Raw genomic sequence first — 15087 nt, forward strand, 5'->3', positions numbered from 1 at the left:
ATCAACCGCGTTGTGCTAACGCTTCCGTTGTCGGTCTACAAGGGTACGTAGATCACACTCTCCCCTCTCGTTGCTATGCATCACCATGATCTTGCGTGTGTGTAGAAATTTTTTTGAAATTACTACGTTCCCCAACATAACTTTGATAGGTTGCAGGGCCGGACGGCAGTTTGGCTGGGCTCTGGTCCAGTGGAGGCCTTGAACATTGTTAGACAATAATGTAATCCGTATTCTGTTGAGTAATACAAGTGTTATTTCGCAAAAAAAAAAATGTATGTAAGACCTGCCATGTTGGATATTTTTCTACGTAGGGAGGAGAAAGAAGGAGGCTGTCTGCAATTCGGCAGACGATCGATAACCTAGAAAAATCGCTAGCTATCGATAGCCTATTCCCGTTGTACGTTGAGGCGTCTGTAGCGACTAGTTCTCTTCGCCTAAGGGCATGTGTATTAGTTCAGACACCTATGGTCTGTAACAATCCTCCACGTCACGTATAGACATTCGCAAAAACATCCTGTACAACAAGCCGTCTTTTTTGCTATCTTTATCACCACAAAATTAGCAACTGAAAACTAAATCTTGCCCACGATCTCCGCCGTAGCCGTTGGGGTTTGCTGGCCGAGCGTTGGAGAAATAGCAAGTTAACGACGGCTGACCATACAACGGGGAACGGGCTATCGGTAAGTGCGATTTTTATGGGGTATCGATCGTCTGCTAAATTATAGACACATTCGTTCTCTCTCCTGATTCTCCCTCCTCCACCTAATAAAAAATCTTACGTGGCATGGGTTATAGACAGCTGAGTAGATGCCGTTGTACATGCCCTAACCGCCGTGTTTTTCTATCATCAATATTTCCTATTTTTTGGGTGCTACAGATAGGCAAACAGACGGTCCATTGTACAGGCTGTTTTTGCCATCTACAACTGACGTGGGAGACTACTATAGACGAAGGGAATCTAAACTGATGTACCTGCCCTAACAGCCGCGTCTCGCGCCGCTCAATCCTCGTGCAATCGCGCCGCAGATCCTTATGTCTCCGCTGCTGCCACTCATGCACCTTAGACGACACTAGTGGTTGGGGCGCCATCCGGTGGCGCCTTCTGAGAGAAAGCTTGTGCGGTGCCAGATAGGCTGTCGCCCTTTCCATTGGATTTTAGCTCTGATTGATAACGCACATGCATACACAGCTGATGCTGGTTGTCCAAAAGTGAAATTCAGCAAATAAACAAGCAATCGTAACACTATGTCTATATCTACCAGATGCTCCTCTTCATCATGTCGTTGTATTGCAGCCCCAAGACATGCCGCTGTAGTTCATCTACATGTACAACTTTGTGATGCATTCATCCATGTTCACGTCCACCCCGACATCCCCATCACCCTCGGCGACCCCTCTGAGCTGACGCTCGTCTTCATCATTGCCTGCTCAAGCGTCGGGGGGAGGGGGGCTAGTTGCTTTGATCTAGGAATACTAAGAACTTTTATTGGTTCTCAGTAAACTGGAACATGCCAAACCGTTAGATAGTTAAGTTTGCAAATGAGAGCTCCTATAGAAGTTAACTTTGCAAAGCAATGTGCTTTTTTTTGTAGGAGCCAAAGAAATGGACATTATGGGCAAGTAAATTCCAAAGAATCAAAAGTGATTTTTTTATAAATCACCAAATTGGCATAACTAATTAGTAATTAAAATATAAATACCCCAGCACCAGCTTAATGTAAGTAGACTGATGAACTAACAATAGTTGTACATTGGTGCACTTAAATATCTGAGCCTGCAGTCGCAATCAGGTTATGAATCAATGTTGTTTTCAAAGCAAAGAAACCAGGGAAATCCTATCAGAGAATTATGGACCATAAAAAATCACATCTTTTGTGTACCACAACACAAAAGGATAACCATACGTTATGTATGTAAATAAAAGCTGACATCATCAGATATTGGTCGATGAATAGAAACCAAAACATGAGTCGACACTTAACATAAATCCACTCATAGCTTCTGATGCCAACAGTAATGATTACCATATAAACAGTAAACGATGAATTTTATGAATATAGCTAGCACATACCAAACAACATGTTACATTGGTAGCGGTTAGAAAAAGAGAGGAAACATCAACATCCATATTTACCAAAAAAACCAAAATAATAAACTTCTAAATCTCATGAACGGAGATAGCAAATATCAAACAAATAGTAAGAAGCAGTGCCCTAGCTCCTTTCAGTCCTTTCTATTCACTTCAGTTCAAAGATGGCAGTTCTATTCAAATTTCAAAAGCTACAATAAAAATGAAACAGCTTGTAGCTTTCAGGAAAATGTCCCTCTCATGAATTGGAAAACAATTACAAACCACACCAATCCAAAACCAAATAAATCACAACGTGTATGCATCAACTGACATTTTAGCGATCTATATCACTATAATATAAAAAAGGCAGCCTGGTGCATGTAGCTCCCACTTGCGCGCATTTCATTTCACATGGAAGGAAAAAGTGATTGAGAATACAACGATGAGGGTACCAGTGGTGAAGCCAGCGGCTATCTTCTTGGAAAAAGGTACATTCCCAACATGGTTCTCATTGACATAGAAGAATTTGACCTGAAGGTCCCAGGCACAACAATGCGGGTCAAGTTCATTGTTGCGTACCACTACCACTATTGACGCAATGCAATACCATACATATACATGGGGGAGGGGGAAAGGGAAGATATAAACCGGTACTCTAAAGAGTGCAGACTAATGCATTCGTCACAAGTGGAAACCCTAACAGATACCGTTAGTTTGAAACATTTGTATGGAATTTAGTATGCAGACTAACTGTAAATGTTGTTATTAACACTACTACTCTCCTGAAACCAATCCCTCGCTGCTCTAATATTTGTCATGATAACGATACAAAAGCTAGTAACAATCACTGTGTTTAAACCTATCCACCCATTTCTGTCATGTGCGCACCCAGACTGTATGTACATGTGTGTTTCTGCTTTATTCCCTAATACGTATCACTCATGTGCATGAACATCAAGCAATGGAGACAAAAAAATCAGTGTTACGGAATAAGCTAGCATGGAGACCAAGCGCATGTTCTTTCCCTCATAGACGACATTGACTCGGATGAGTGGATCGGATTTACTCTCAGAGAAGGGAACGCGCTCATGGTCGCCCTAAACCGACAGATGGTACTAAAGATGTTTGTAACTACACATTGTTTGGCTTCTTCCAGTACAGAAAGGAAGCTTGATTATCCTGCCATTTCAATATCAAGTACTCCCTAGTGTAAAAAACGCTTTTATATTATGGGACGGAGGGAGTACAAAGGTTTTTCTAAGGAGAATCCAACATGTACAAAGTAACTAAGTCATTACATCAAATCGGAAAGAGGTAAACAGAATCTGGATACAATAAAAGGTGCCACCGTCCAGAACTGAACATGTTATCTAGCGAACGGAGCAATTCTAGTTGTATCTTCACAGAAACACTAACAATATCTAATTGGAGAAAGAAAAAAGGACACCAAACACCATCTATGCCTTCAGCACCAACAAATGAAAATTACACACTAATATATAATTCTTATCATCTAAGTTAACAAACTGGAAGACTAATTTAGTTGCACATCAAGAAGAAAATCCAGTCAAACAGAATGTTTAGAACCTCAACATCACTTTCAGCCTATAGAACTAAAAAGCATATAAATTTAATCGCTGATATCAGTAGTGGTACAGGCAAACTTATGTAACTTTGTCCACTAATGTAAAATGAGCACAACTAAAGAAATCTTAAGTGTTCCTTTTCCATTCGTGCTTATTTGCCCCTTATATGTGAGTTAAAACAATTGTACAACAAGCTTGTTCTGCAGGTTTTGGGGTAGCAGTGACTAATGTTTGCCCAAAGAGAATGCTTTAAATCAGCTAATCTTGCCACCCAGAAGCCATATTGATGAATACATATGAAAATGTAAACTCAGATTAACAACAATTAGGTAATTATTCACTCATGACGAACAGAACAAATATAAGATTTATACAGAAGGGGACTATAAAAATCAATAAATCTCTGCGATTGCCTGACGCTAACCATCAGTCTACCAAGGTTAAGATAATGATACAAAATACTAACATCAATACCTAGGTCCCAAAGAAAAGATAAAGAAGCTTATCAACTTATCATCATCTATCCCACTGGTGCACAACAAAAAACTAAGGGAAAACATGGAGTATTTGAACAGAAAAAGCTTAGGCTCACTCATGCATATATAAATCTGAAGAAATGTCAGAACTTTTGCCGAAAGTGTTAAGAACACCTGTCACAGTTGTCTCAAAGTGAGTAGTAGCATCATAACTCTGCAAAGAGAAAAAACAAAGGCCATGAACATCTACAACATGAGACTAACACTGTATTCTCATATAAAGCAAAACTTGCTGATTTGACAACAATTATAAAGAGAAGGTTCATTAACTGGTTCATATGGTTGCTCAAAAAATTTAACTGGTTCATATCTGTTCATAACTGGTTCATATCTGTCATACATATAAAAAACATAGATCAATTCCAGGCTTTAGTTCGGACGGTGGGTTATCAGTCTATGCTTCAGCAGACACAGATGAAAATAACTTCCCTTTTGGCACGCCATTGCGATTGTACGAGCAACATAAGACATACCTAGCAAATGTATACCAACATACTTGTCACAGCGAAACAACAGATACTTAATTTAGAAATTTAGATCCAGCGATAATTATTTGAGAGCCAGATAGAAAGTTAACAAATTTCTGACTTGCGGCCAAGTTGGTTTTGTGGTAAAATAATCTGAATTGAGTGGGAATCATTTGCATTTGGAATTGGGTGGCTCATATAGCAATTGCTCGTGCAACTATTCGCTTTAATTGGAAAATGAAGAACAATACTACTTGCCTCAGTAACCATGGACAGAGACATGAGGCAACCATGTTGAAAAACTGAATCTGTAGAAACAAAACACATCTTAACGCAAACAAATTCAATGCTAACTTTGCAAGATTCTGCTATGTGGGAAGACATTACCTGGTTATCTAGACGACATGGACCGACAAGGAATACTAATAAAGCTCTGCCCACGGCGAAACCGGGACCAAGCAAATCCCACCTCTCATATAATACCGCAAATACGTTCCATAATTGAAAGAACTACACTAAGTAACATACTTGCTACACAAAACACAGTGCAAGCGCCACTTTCAGATTCGATTATAGTCCATCAAGGAAATCAGTCCAACCGCCCGACTCGCATCGTGCGAGCAGAATCTCGCGAAGGCGCGTGCACCTACCTAAGCCAGTAAATTGTACAGTACAAAGTCAAGTCACTTATTTTGGGACGGAGGGAGTATTAAATAGTAGCCCTGTTCATGATACTTCAGAAGCTTAAGATCAAAGTCATAAAGCACAAAAAAAAATTCAAAAAGGGGGAACTCCCCGGCCTCTGCATCAGAAAGATGCATACAACCACCTCAATAAATAACAATAGGTTCAACAAAGTCGTTAAGTCTTCAACAACATAAAGGCGAGCTCACCAAGAGCATCGCAGCTAAATCAAGATAAACCACAATGGCCACAACCGGCTGGTAAAAGAAAAGATAGGAGCACTAATAGCCTATCCTATTACATGACCGTCAACCAAACCGGTTGAAGATATCCCGCGCTACCATCTCCCACCAGACAGATCCAGTAACCAAACGCTCCCTGGCCTCCGTCGGAGTGAGTAAGGACCACATACGGATCAGCGCCGTAGCACGGAATAAAACCTGCAAAAAATGAATAGTAGTTATTCTGTTAAAGACCAAATCATTTCTGCAGTTTCAAACTGCCCATAACAACGCATACACTCCTACACGAATATGTCTAGCTGTTTCGGACTCTATCCCATCCAGCCACGTTCCAAATAACGACCCGACCGTACTCGGAGGAGTAATGTTAAAAGCAATTTGCACAGTGCGCCACAAAATTCTCGCCAAAGGACAATCAAGGAAGAGATGCTTAATGGTCTCGTCCTGGTCACACAAGCTACACCTTGTAGATCCAGTCCAATTGTGCTTGACCAAGTTGTCTTTTGTTAAGATTACCTGTTTATGGACAAACCACATAAACACTTTGATTTTCAAAGGCACTTTTACTTTCCAAACATGTCTGGTACTAGGAATGACCGTGGAATTGATGACATCGGTGAACATCGACTTGACAGTAAATTGTCCGTTCCTAGTAAGCTTCCAACTTAGCTGATCGGACTGTTGTGCTAGCTGAACTTCCATCAGTCTACGCACCAGATGGAGCCAAGCTTCCCATCTCTCACCAACAAGCACCCGTCGAAACTGAATATTAAGGGGAGTGGACTGCATAACCATTGCAACTAGCGCATCACGTCGCTGGACAATTCGATACAAGGTTGGGTACTGTATTGCTAAAGGTGTATCACCCAGCCAGGTGTCCTCCTAGAACCGTGTGCCATTTCCATCACCGACAATAAACTTTGTTCTATTAAAGAAGGTTACCTTGACTCTCATAAGCCCCTTCCCAAACGGCGAATCAGTTGGTCTCACTGTCACCTGTGACAAAGTTTTGGACTGCAGATACTTGTTACGAAGAATCTGCGCCCAAGTTGCATCAGTCGGACCCGAAAGCTTATACAGCCAGTTACTAAGCAGGCATCTGTTCTTGACCTCAAGATTTTCGATACCCAACCCCCCTTGGTCCTTAGGTCTACAAATAACATCCCACTTGGCGAGTCTATACTTTCTCTTAAGTTCATCACTCTGCCAAAAAAATCTTGATCGGTAGAAGTCCAGTCATTTCCTAACCCCAACTGGAACCTCAAAGAAAGATAATAGGAACATCGGCATACTCGTGAGTGCCGAATTAATAAGAATTAACCGGCCTCCATACGACATAAGTTTGCCCTTCCAGCAACTCAGTTTCTTTTCAAACCGATCCTCAACGCATTTCCACTCTCAGTTTGTAAGCTTACGATGGTGAATAGGTATACCTAAGTAAGTGAAAGGTAAAGCTCCTAATTCACATCTGAACAAATGCCTATAAGCCTCCTGTTCCTCCTTGGCTCTACCAAAACAGAACAATTCGCTTTTATGAAAGTTAATCTTTAACCCAGATAGTTGTTCAAATAAGCAAAGCACCAGCTTCATATTTCTCGCTTTTGCCAGGTCATGCTCCATGAAGATGATAGTATCATCAGCGTACTGTAAGATGGACACCCCCCCACATCAACTAGGTTGGGCACCAAGCCTCCCACCTGACCGGCCTCCTTTGCCCGACCAATTAGGATTGCCAACATGTCAACCACAATGTTGAACAAAACAGGGGACATTGGATCTCCTTGCCACAGACCTTTATGTGTCTGGAAATAGTGCCCAATATCATCATTTACTTTAATTCCAACACTCCCTTTTTGCGTAAAGGATTCTACCTGGCGTCGCCAAGCCTCATCAAAACCCTTCATGCGCAAGGCCTGCTGAAGGAATGGCCATTTGACTTTGTCGTACGCTTTTTCGAAATCCACTTTGAAAACAACCCCATCCAGTTTTTTCGTGTGGATTTCATGGAGCGTTTCATGAAGGACCACCACACCCTCAAGGATATTCCTGTTCGGCATGAAAGCAGATTGGGTAGGCTGCACAACAGAATGCGCAATCTGTGTGAGTCTATTGGTCCCGACCTTGGTGAAAATTTTGAAACTGACATTAAGAAGACAGATTGGCCTGAATTGCTCAATCCTCACAGCCTCTGTTTTCTTAGGAAGAAGGGTAATCGTTCCAAAATTTAGCTGAAATAGATGAAGCTTCCCAGCAAACAAGTCATTAAACATGGGCAACAAGTCCCCTTTAATGATATGCCAGCACTTCTTATAAAACTCCGCTGGGAAACCATCAGGTCCCGGCGCCTTGTTATTCTTCATTTGCGAGATAGCCTCGAGCACCTCATTCTCCGAGAAAGGAGCCGCCAGAATATCATTCTCCACCGAAGTAAGCTGAGGAATATCCTCAACCCTTGACTCGTCCAGAGACACACAATTCTCTTCTGGAGGGCCAAACAGCTGCTTATAGTATTCGCTTATGTACAATTTTAGGTTATCCTGTCCTATAATCGTACCCTCATCTTGCTCAAGCTGAAAGATCCTCTTCTTTCGATGCTTACCGTTAGCGATCATGTGAAAGAATTGTGTGTTCACGTCCCCCTGGACAACACGCCGGACCTTGGCCCGCAATGCCCACTTCAACTCTTCTTCTCTAAGAAGTTCTTTGAGCCGCAATTCCGCCTCTAGCTTGGCATGAAGCTCCGCAACCGGCAGTATCGTGGTTTCCGCTTTTACATCCAGAGACTGTATAAGGACAAGGAGCTTTTCCTTTTCGGCCTTATAAATCCCGCTCAGATGCTTAGCCCACCCACGTAAGAAACTTCTCAAATGCCTAATCTTATTTTGCCAGCGCTCAAGCGCGATCCTCCCTCCAGAATCCTTAGCCCACTCTCTGGCCACAAGATCCAGGAAGCCATCTCTTTCAAACCAAGCCATCTCAAAGAGAATACATTTTTGTTCCCCAGGTGCGTGGGTTCACCAGAGTCGACAAGTAAAGGCGTATGGTCAGAGATGCCACGGGACAAGGCCTGGACAGTCACCAGGGGAAACTTCTGTTCCCAATCAACGCTAGCCAACACTCGGTCCAACTTCTCATACGTCGGATTTGGCATCGCGTTCGCCCAGGTAAACTTTCTACCTGATAGCTCAATTTCTCTCAGGTCCAGACTTTCAATGATAGTGTTAAACATGAACGACCATCATCCATCAAAATTATCATTGTTCTTATCCTCACACCGGCTTATAATATTGAAATCACCCCCACCAGGATGGGCAACTGCTCGGAGCCACAAATCCGAACAAGATCAGCCAAGAACTCAGGCTTGAGCTCAGGCTGTGCAGCACCATACACCGCGACAAGAGCCCAATTAAACCCATCAACCTTCGAGCGCACCCTAAACTTGACAGCAAAGTCTCCCATGACCACACCGTGAACCTCAAGCGCATCACACCTAACTTCGAGAAGGATTCCACCCGACCTCCCTCTCAGTGGCAAGCAATGCCAATCGAAATCTATACCTCCCGAAAGAGTATTTAGAAATTGAGGTGCAAAGTTATCTCTACCCGTCTCCGATAGAGCTATGGAATCTAACAATGCTCGACAGACGCCTCTGCAAGAAACCTTCTTTTAGCCAAGTCCTTTAGACCTCTGCTATTCCAGAATATTCCTTTCATATTTCATCATGGAATTTTTTTGCCGTATGTATCCTAGCACTCCTACGCACTGCGGAAGCCGGGTAGACCTTCCGTTTCCACTTGCGCTTGGGGATCGTTTGATTCTGCAACTGGTCCTCACAACCAGTCTCAGACGGGCTAGCCAACACTATCTCGGTAGACTCAGCCTGAACATCCTCATTAGTAGTAGGTTGCATAAGATCCGCACAAAAGTTATCTAACACCCTCACCCCGAGCGCATCAACCTCAGAATCACTCATAGGTTTGACAGCCGCAATATTACGGATCATCTCTAAGGCCCGCTCAGCCTCTAGGTCTAAAAGATCATTAACAGAATTAGAAATTTCAGTGTCATTACTACCCAACGGAACACCTAATTGATTTGCATTCTTAACAATATCATCATTTGAAAAATGCAAAATGGAATTAGATATATTGGCCGACATACCAGTAGTGACCTCGACGTCACGAAGCTTGGCCGCCCTTATGGCGCACCACTGCTGAATATTGTCCATGTCAGGCTGGCTTTGGAGTCATCCACTCATCCGGCGCCCCTCAGACACCGGATCCTGAATCCCTCCAAAAGCGATAACCTCCTCCCGAGAGATCGCGACCGGGGTCCGGCCTCCTACCGCTCCCCAACCAGCTGGCCGATCCACCTGTACGGACTCACCCGAGATAGGCAAAGCACTCACAGTCGACGCGTGGCGCGGCCCATCTGGCGATACTCGGGGCTGGTGGGTGGAGACCGACCAAGGGCCACCTGCCCTCGCTCCCCACCCAGCACCGGAGAAGCTACCCGCACATGCACCGGAGAAGAAGGAGGCTCCGAGGCCACCTGCCCCGAGCCGCCTCCCGCAGGCGAAGCCGGCATCAACCGACCGGCAGACGCGACGGGGGGAGAGATATCCGAGGCCACCTGCCCCAGACCCCCTCCCGGCGAGGAGGAAAACTCGGAAGCCACCTGCCCCAAGTCGCCTTCCTCAGCAGAAGGAGAGCAAACCGAGGCCGCCTGCCCCAGGTCACTCCCCGATAGAACAGGTACAACAAGCTGCGATACCTCCAGATAAGGTGTCGTCTGCTGGGCACGAAGGGGAATGGCCACCGGCCGATCCCCAGGAATCGTGTCCACATCATCCTCCAAACCAAAAGCCGGTAACTCGCGCTCAAACGCCTCCTCGGACTCAACTCGATCACTCCAGAGCCTCGGTGGTGCAGAGTGAGGCTCAAAAGACCCAAATCTCAGAGTTGTCGAAGGGACCACAGAAGGTGAGACTGCTCCATCCCCAGTCGACGCCGGCTCGGGCCCCGGCCCCTTGGACAACTGTCGTCCAGGGTCCTCAACCGGCGACTCCCGAACTCCTGCTCCGCCATCACTCTCATGCATATCCATATCAGAATCATGAGCCGGCGCACCCAGAAGGCTCTCATCCTCAAACTCAATAGCCAAATCATAGACTCTGCCTCGATAAGCCCACTTAACCACATCCGGAACATACTCAATATTCAAAATACTAACCAAGACCCGAGCAATCCCATGAGCTCGGGTAAACTCCATGTCCACATGCTCAGGCTTCCCTACCAAAATGCCCATACTAGCCACCACCCGAGCATCCTGCAGCGGCCTAGAAGGAGCCCCGGAGAAATGCAACCACGCCTGAGTAAGCGGCGTGCCCTGTGGCTCCACAAGCTTCCACTCCTGAAACTCAAGGATACCATCCGTTCCCGGCACCTTACACATCCCAAAGCTCAACAGCCTCTGCAAATCCTCAATAGAAGAAAACTCAACCCTGAACATCCTATCAGCCATACTGACAAGGTCCCACTGGAACTCCCCAGGAGCCAACTCCCGGAGTCTCTGCACGATCTGTGTCTCAGCCACCTCTCCTCTGGTAACCTTGACTATCCCCGTGGTCATACTCGTGGACTCGTCAGCAGCCTCTCGCTCATTTGGAGATTCAAAAAAAGTTAACTCAGCACAGTATACTCCATACATCATGAGTGACGGTGCCTGATCACGCAGCATCGGACACTCCCCAGACTCGTGTGCCAGCTTACCACAGGTATCACATAACATAGCCACACACTCCGCGATGAAGTGACCTTTGTCACTGCACCGGTAACAAAGCATCTTTTCCTTCCTACGCGCCCACTTGGAAGCCCTCTCAGCCTTAGACCTATCAGACAACTCCGCAGAAACATCGGTCATAACCTCGTTCTCAGGAACCTGCACAGAGGCAAGAGATGTCACGACCTCCATAGCGTGGCCAGGCAAGAGAGGGCCCTCGGCAGACTCGTCAGCTGTCGTCTGGTCGACCACAACTGCAGGTGGCGGAGGACGTGGACGGTAACGGCCCCCTCTGCCTCCTCGACCACCCCGATAGCCACGGAACCCTTGTCACTGGCGATGTCCCGGATTCGAGGGCCCCTCGACGAAGCCTCCTGAAGGACCCAAGAAAGGCCTCTCAGCAGATCCATCACTATGCCAGGCATAGCCACGGCCACCACCCGTTGATGAAGAACCACGATGCTGGCTCGTCCCGTAAGCATCATATTTGTCATCCCCCCGTTGACCTCGGGGTGCAACCGTAGACCCAGGCGGTCGAGCAACGAGATGCGGAGGAGGAGCTGGGGGCCTAGGTGGCGCAGCTCCCCGGCCCGCCGCAGGCACGGCCGCCGTACTCTGCACAGCCGGGGGCGGTATTTGCACCGGACCCGAGGGCGGAGGAGGCCTAGGAGGCACAGCCCCCCGGCCAAGAGCCACCGCCGCACCCCCCAGAATAGGCGGCCGAACACCAGCTGCCGGGCCGCCCGGACCACCTCTCCCGGCAGGCAGCACTGCTGGAGCCGGCGGCCTCCCAACAGGGCCTCCGAAAGCCACCCGCACTGTCGCGGTGGGAGGAAAAGACGCACCACCATGAGCAGTAGCAGCGGACATCTGCAGTCCATGGCCAATGCCCGATCCCAGCGGCGCCACGGCCTGACCAGAGCCAATCCCTGGTGGCGGCACTCCCGCAGCCCGCCCCGCCCCAGAGGGAGGCGGCTTCTTCCCGGGAGGCGGAGCTCTGCCAGGCCCCGCCATTGACCCAAGGGGGGGAATGCGGCGCGCTCGGCCCGATCCTGTGGAATGATGACGCGGCGAATGACGAACCCTAGGACGCAGCAACGGCGAAACTGAGACAGGACGATGCGTGCATGCACCCCCTCCCGTAGTAGCGCTAGTTTCCACGTCTAACCGGGCCTCATACCCAGTAGACAGTGGCCCAAACGCAGCCGCAGGCCCAGCGAGGTTCGGATCATCCCCGACCCAGCGCACGCGATCATGCTCGTCGCCAGTGCTACACGGCTCGGACGAGAGAGGAGCCACATCCAGGTTCTCGTGGGCCACTTGCCCAGTCGAGATCACTCGAGATTGCCCCTCATCCGCTCCCCCATGTTGGGCCTCATGCCCAAGCAAACACTAGTGCAGAACCGGGTAATAGCACCGGTTCGTAAGGCCCTTTAGTGTCGGTTATGTAACCGGCACTAACATTTCGGCACTAAAGGCCCCCCCCCTTTAGTACCGGTTCAGCACGAACCGGTGCTAAAGGGCAACCACGTGGCACGAGCCAGCTCCGGGGGCCGGGAGCCCTTTAGTACCGGTTGGTAACACCAACCGGTACTAAAATGTTGGGGGGTTTTTGGTTTTATGATTTCTTTTTCATTTAATTTTGTGTTTTCCATTTTAATTCTTTTTCGTTTGCTGGTATTTTACGGTACTACACATTGTACACGTTATGCATATATATATATATATATAGAATTTCTAGTAGAACCAATCATATATATATCATCAATCATGTCTCACAAACCACCATATTAATTCACACATACACACATGTATAGCTATATACAATTTCTCCTACATATGCATGTTGCCTTCGGAGCCAGTGGCATTAGCCAGATTGGTGCCTTCGGAGCACGATGACAATTGGAAGTGGTTCATGTCTTTTTTGATGGGGACGGTAGCGGGTAATAGTATTCTCCCTTTGGATTTATGACCTGGTCGAGCAAAAATCCCGCTATTTCCTCTTGAAGTGCTTCTATGCGCTCCGTTGGTAGGAGCTTGTCCCGCATCTCTTTGAACTGTTAAGAAGGAGATCAATATGCATGTGTATTAATTGTGTGACTAGATATCGATAATGGTGTAAAAATTGTGAATATTGTTCTGACAAACGTACCCATTCCTGTCTTTGAGATCTGCTTCTTTCGGACGCCATCATGTGAATGTTCTCGCAAACGCAGTATGCACACAGATCAGTCCCCGGCGCCTGCTTCAGGGCCTTTATTACGAGAATGGAATTTAATTTGATCAGATAATAATTAATCAAGCATGATAATTAAAGAGATGGCAGAGCTAGCTAGCTAGCTAGTACTACTTAATTACTTATCTTGGCTCGAAACCATTTCAGCTTTGGTTTCCATTCGCCTTCCGTGACGCCGATGAACCTTGCCCAAGCCCTGCCCGCCGACAAAGAAAATGAATAAAGGGGTTATTAAATAGTTCATATCATGAAATGACGAACTAAATAGGCTGAGATATATAGTTAATAATGATTGAAATTACCTGTTGACTATCCCAAACAAGATGTTATAGTCACTATTTGCTTTGAGTAGCGAGTCCAGTATTTCAACTGTTCCAGCGTCAACTTTAATGATACACAAGATCCAGTGAAATCTGCATGCACACACACGTTTGCATGTCTTAATTAAGCGGGCATATGTAAGCAAAAACATGTAGCTAGCTAGTAGGCAAAAACTGAGAATTTGTAGTACAAGAAAGTGTGACTCACTGGAAGTTGTAAGGAAGTAGTATATCTTCATTGTATTTGAGGCGCTTCAAGAACTCTAGCATGCTGTCCTCTACCTCTTTTTCATAATATGCACCTAATTTCCATGTGTATTCATTAACGGTGTTTGGGTCAATGAACCCAATGACATAACGTCCACCTTTTCTCATTTCATACATCTTCATCCTGCATAATACCACAGAAAAGAATATAGTGAGGATAATTACACGTAATGATTGATCAAAAGGATCACTACAGCTAGCTTGAGACATAAATTACAGAAAGAAATCACTTACAGACAATAGCAACTGACGATAGATTTGTCGAGTGCGTCTTGATTGTATAACTGAAACAGTTCAGAATACTCAACGGCCACAGCTTTCTCATGGTAGTAATCATCCTTCTTGACATACACCATGAGGGACTCTCGATCGGATCTCTTGCTAATGTCCATGTACCATTGATGCAATTCATACATTCTCGTTGGGAGCTTCTTGACATCTTCTGGCTCGACCAAAGGTTGGCCCCGGATAAATTTCCGTTTTATTTCCTTCTCTGTAATCAGAGGCATGTCCTCGATCTCGAGGAGTTGTCCAACAGTGATCTTGAGTTCTTCAGCCTGCATTATGTGCTCCTGGGTTATTTCCACATCACCCACCTCGGGAACATAAACTATTTGGCCACAATAATATTGGGCGCGCGTACTGTCACATGTTGTTGGCGGCACAACAAGCGGGGGGATCGATTGCGCCACCTGTTTTCCCAGCTGGGCAACGGTTTTCCCGCATTTTTTGACAGCTGCTTGTTGTTTGCTCGAGCTCGAGCTCGCCTCCTTCTGTAGACGTCGTCGATGTAACTTCCTGATGTGGCGCTCATAGTCTGAGTCAACAGGCTTAGGAGCTGGTGGTTGAGCCATATGAATGAAGTGGTCAACTACTTCCACAGGCACTTTCTCCCTT

This window comes from Triticum dicoccoides, chromosome 2A, assembly GCF_002162155.2.
Source record: "Triticum dicoccoides isolate Atlit2015 ecotype Zavitan chromosome 2A, WEW_v2.0, whole genome shotgun sequence".
Taxonomy (NCBI): Eukaryota; Viridiplantae; Streptophyta; class Magnoliopsida; order Poales; family Poaceae; genus Triticum; species Triticum dicoccoides.